Source organism: Triturus cristatus, chromosome 9, assembly GCF_964204655.1.
Source record: "Triturus cristatus chromosome 9, aTriCri1.1, whole genome shotgun sequence".
Lineage (NCBI taxonomy): Eukaryota > Metazoa > Chordata > Amphibia > Caudata > Salamandridae > Triturus > Triturus cristatus.
This window is the reverse complement of record NC_140592.1, coordinates 254,029,685-254,034,754: the sequence shown is the minus strand read 5'-3', so window position 1 is coordinate 254,034,754 and position 5,070 is coordinate 254,029,685. Positions and strand designations below refer to the sequence as shown.

General features: G+C 39.9%; 1 pseudogene; it reads left to right on the top strand.

Moving 5' to 3' along the window:
* The first annotated feature begins 1,195 nt into the window (after window positions 1–1,195).
* On the top strand, window positions 1,196–1,574 carry LOC146797701 (TM2 domain-containing protein 1 pseudogene; annotated as a pseudogene).
* Window positions 1,575–5,070: the final 3,496 nt, after the last annotated feature.

The following is a 5,070-nucleotide window of genomic DNA, read 5'->3' as shown; positions in this document are numbered from 1 at the left end:
TAATACCGGGATAGACAGGGGTAGGGCCCTGCCTCCTACGGGGTCCCAAATTTCAAAGTACGACAAGCTGAGCGAGCAAACAACCTCCTTTGAGGCAGCAGGCTCTTATTTCTGACCACCAAGGATCTTTAAAGTATCATGCCAACACCTTTGTCTCATCTCCGCCTTTCGCCACGATCTCCCATGTGGATAGGGCAGTTTTGAGAATAAATCATCTGCCTGGTGTGGAAATAAAGTAGCACTCCTCAGAAAGTAAAGGCCCTGCATTAGTCCTGCCGGGCTCTATTTCCCTCACACTTCTGAAGCTTGAAATAATGAACAACACCCACATGAGCTGGCAGCTTTTGAATCACTTTTTTCAACAAATTCCTTCGCTAATGCAAAATACATTTTCCAGAAGGAAGAGATAGTCTCTGCTTTGAAGAGTCTGGGCCTTAGATGTGTATCATTAGCCTTATTTTACATTTTACTGCCTAGTAGCATTGAACCTTTTACTGAATTTAGAAGACAAAGTTCTATTTGTTGAATACGTTTTCGTGCATTAGTGCGCTATATCACAGTTTAACTGCGGCCACAGTGGACAAAGCACGATTTAACTTTGAAAAGAGTTTACAGATATGATCTGGCTGTCTCTGGCAAGATGCACCTCACAGGAATATTTACAGTCTGCTATTGTTTTCTTGCTGTGTTTCTTCATGCCAACCAAAGTCAGGGTGGAAAGTTTTGTTTTATGGCCTACAAGGATCCGAATGTTAATCCGACGGAATTTCCCTACTGTGTTTATGCTGCCGGTCTTTTAGCCCTTTTCGAGTCACATTCAAAAGATTTATTTTTGTTTCTCAAAGTGACTCAGGGCCACTGGTCAGGAATTTGCCTGTAGCACTTTCCAGTCTTCCATGGGAGCGCTGAGAGGTATTCGAAAGCTCTGCACCGACGGTGCCTCTCAGTAACCAGACCTCGACTCCGCCCTGAAGCGAGATAGTAATGTCATCCATTTCCGACAACAACTAGAGAGCATCTAAGGCTTTATCGATTGATTTCTTCCCCTCCACTCCCGTTTACTGTGGCTCAGTACAGGGGCTACACCCTCCAGAAGCTTTTGCGTCGGAAGGCGTCTTTAGAATGGCACGTTGTGACTGACCGACCAGAAGCTGAAAGGAGATTGGTGGTGCTTGCATACCTTGCACAGTACATCATGGTGATCGCCTGGATGTGGCCAGTGTTAAAACTCTAATGCTTTTTCAGTTTCATTTTAGCGCCCGTTGCAGCCACAGAGTCCTCTAAGTGTGAGGAGTTCAGGCTTGGACAATATATTTGCAAAGATCCGGAAATAAGTTACATAACACAAGAACCATTTAAATGCACAAATTAAACAGCATATGCTCCATGTTATCCAGCTCCTAATATTACTTGCAAGGATGGGATCCAAATGGCAATGAGACACGTTTTACGGGGAAAAAATTGGATTTTACAAGCCCACACCGTGCCCTAACGTAAATGGTTACTACGGAGCAAGACTTAATCAACTGACTATTACCAACGAAACCTTTAGAAAAACACAGATGTATCCGTGAAAATTCAAACATGTCTAAGGATAAAAGGGTCGCAAAACCACACGCACAGCTTCTACAGGACAATGGAAGTTCTTATGGTTGTTACTTTGGCAGAAGCACTCGGTATGCAGAAAGTATTTTTTGTCCTTTTAAGGAGCAGCCATTGAAAAAACTTTACTGATGGGTATTGGTAGAATATGAAATTCATTTTCATAATGACAGTTTCAGAATCTTTAAGAACTAATGCCATGTCAAATAATTGCATGTTTTGTTCGCAGGCTTCCACTCTGTCAACTTGAACAAATCCTTACATATCAGTTTCTTCATTGTATGGGCTCAAGCATAAACATTGTTTATTTTAGTGTGGGAAGCCACGGACTTACTGAACAATGCTATGAATATAAACATAATTTAATTTACAATCTTTTTGTGTAAATATTGTTTATAGGTGTTAACTACTATGATGTGTATTGATTTTAATAAATAAGATTTCGAGACTCCGAGACCATTTGGTTAATTACTTATTATTACCACACTTCCAATAAGCAGTTTAAAAAAAAAAAGAAAATAACTGAAGCCACAGGTAGCAGAAAGGATCGAAAGAGTTTTTTAATGCTTTGTCACCGTGCTGATCCTCACAATCTATCCTCCAATCAACTCATTTCTACTGGTCTTGCATTAGCTAATTAGCGCGTCCCCAGCCTAAATAAAGAGCAAACAGTGAAACAAAAGGGATATGGAGGTCAGGCCAGAGGTCAATACAAGACCCTCATAGGAACGAATTTCCCACGCAGAACCAAAGATTAATGGCCCAGCAGGTGTTAATGTGGTCTGTCAGACACTGAAATCAGGAAGAGCGGTGCGGCGAGGTAACCACTTGGCTGGAGCGCGGATGACCAAACAATTCTCTGATTCCAGTTTGGTCGTATTTTTCCATTTATATTTATAAATACAGACGGAAGAAAAATATTTTTCCGTCTGTATTTATGTGTAAAAATCCGTTTAAACGGAAAACCGGGAGCCTTAATTATATATATACCAATCTGTATTGAAGATTGAGTGGATATATAACTGTCTGGATGGAGGATTTAGTAGCTGTCTGACTATCTGTTTAAGTGAGTAATTCAAAGTGTCTCACTTAATACATGGATTAGTAACTAAACTATGTGAATGTGTGCATCAATGTCTCTGTTGTTGTATAACATGCTGCATCAGTTGGTCACTAACTACATGAGTGTGTATATTCGTTATTGATTAGTTGGGTGAGTATTTGTATGGGACACTGAGTTTGTGTGTGGTTGGATGGGGTGTGTGTAACTCTATGCATAGATGTGTGAATGGTTGATTGACTAGGTGTATAGGTTTAAGAGTGCATGTGGAAACAGTTGTTTGGGTGACTGAGTGTATTTATTTGTGTGTTGTTGAGCGAATATATGTTTTAGTTGTACGTCTTCAACAAAGTAAAAAAATAAAAGGCATTGTATGTGAGAGTTGGTGTATATAAATAAGTATGTGTGAGAGTAACTATATGAATTAGTGTATAATTGTAATGGTGATTTTTTAACATATTAACTATGAGTTACTGTGTTTGAATAAATGAAGTGTTGTTGGATAATTGTATAAGTGAGTAAATGTAAGTGTGATTAATTTTTTTCATGAGTGAGTAGGATGACTGCATAACCGACTAAGACGACTGCTGATGTGTCAATGTCTATATATGTGTATAAGTGCATTTGATAGTGTTCTATTAATTAGTGACTGCATGTATAAATGATTCTGTTGTTGAATGGGGAGTTGTGTGTGTAGACTTAGGAATCAGTGAGTGGGTATGTAGTAACTGGTATTGGTGTGTCAATGGTTTCAAATATGGTACTCTGTATTTTACAGTGAGTGATGAAATGTTATACTAGTGTAAGATGAGGTGTATCAGATTGTCACGTGGATGATGTCATCAGTGATGTCATCAGTGATGTCATTTGAGATGTCATCAGTGATGTCATCAGTGACGTCACTGACCATGTCATGAATGATGCAATATGTGACATCATCAGCAGTGCATTGCGGGCGCGCGAGTTATAGTTAGCAGAACTAACTATAACGGAAGAATTTCTATGGTTTTGTATGAGTGAAATGGCCAGCTAACTATAACACCCCTGAAACCTATGGTTTTTTCTGCGAATTTTTAAGGTTTTTTAAATGCTAATATCTAACTATAACGTCTCTGAAACCTATGTTTTTTTCAGTGAATTTCAATGCTTTTTTAAATGCTAATTTCTAACTATAACATCTCTGAAACCTATGGTTTATTTCAGTGAATTTCAAAGGTTTTTTGAATGCTAATTTTTAAGTGTGATAGTAGTTATGCCTATTTTTTTGTACTGATTTTCTACAGTTTTTTAACTGTTTATTTATAAATATTTTATTCATTAAATAACATTATATATTTTTCTGAAAATTGCAAAAAAAAATGTTTTAAAACATTCAAACTGAAATATTGATAAATTTTTTTCAATTTTTTATTTTAATATGTTTATATTATTTTCTTTAAAAAAAAATTCCAATTGTTTTTCGGAGTCGCGCACTCAAAGCGTACACATCACGGTGGGTGCGCGGATTCTAGCCACCATTTTGGAAAAGTTGTGAAGGATCCGCGTACGGTGTGCGACGGCTGCATGTTTTTCAGTTACATCATATACATTTAATATTACGTAATGTGCGCGATTGGTATGCGACCAGTCCGCGACTCCTGCTCCCGCGCATTCGTGTCACATGCGCATTACGGTATGAGATGCTTGTGCGATGGCGGGTCCCACGTGACGTCATATACATGCTGGGGCACGCTGGGCGCGCGACTCCCACAAAAAAAATGTATGTTCCAAAATGATATGTATGTGTCTTATTATACATATTATGGCAAGAGATTATCTAAGATATTCACAAAAATAATATATTTGTACTTATAATAAACATATTATTTTTAAATATATTTTCGCGAAGTCGGGTGAGTGCATCGTGAGCGCAGAGAACCAGGTCAGCAGAGCTGCTGTAGAGCCACAGAAACCAGGTCAGCAGAGCCGTTGTAGAGCCAGAGAACCAGGTCAGCAGAGCTGCTCTGGAACCTAAGAAGCAGGTCAGCAGAGCTGCTCTAGAATCAGAGACCCAGGTCAGCAGACCTGCTCTAGAGCCAGAGACCCAGGTCAGCAGAGCTGCTCTAGAGGCAGAGAACCAGGTCAGCAGAGCTGCTTTAGAGGGAGAGAACCAGGTCAGCAGAGCTGCTTTAGAGCCAGAGAACCAGGTCAGCAGAGCTGCTCTAGAGCCAGAGAAACCAGGTCAGCAGAGCTGCTTTAGAGGGAGAGAACCAGGTCAGCAGAGCTGCTTTAGAGCCATAGAACCAGGTCGGCAGAGCTGCTCTAGAGGCAGAGAACCAGGTCAGCAGAACTGCTTTAGTGGGAGAGAACCAGGTCAGCAGAGCTCTTTAGAGGGAGAGAACCAGGTCAGCAGAGCTGCTTTAAAGCCA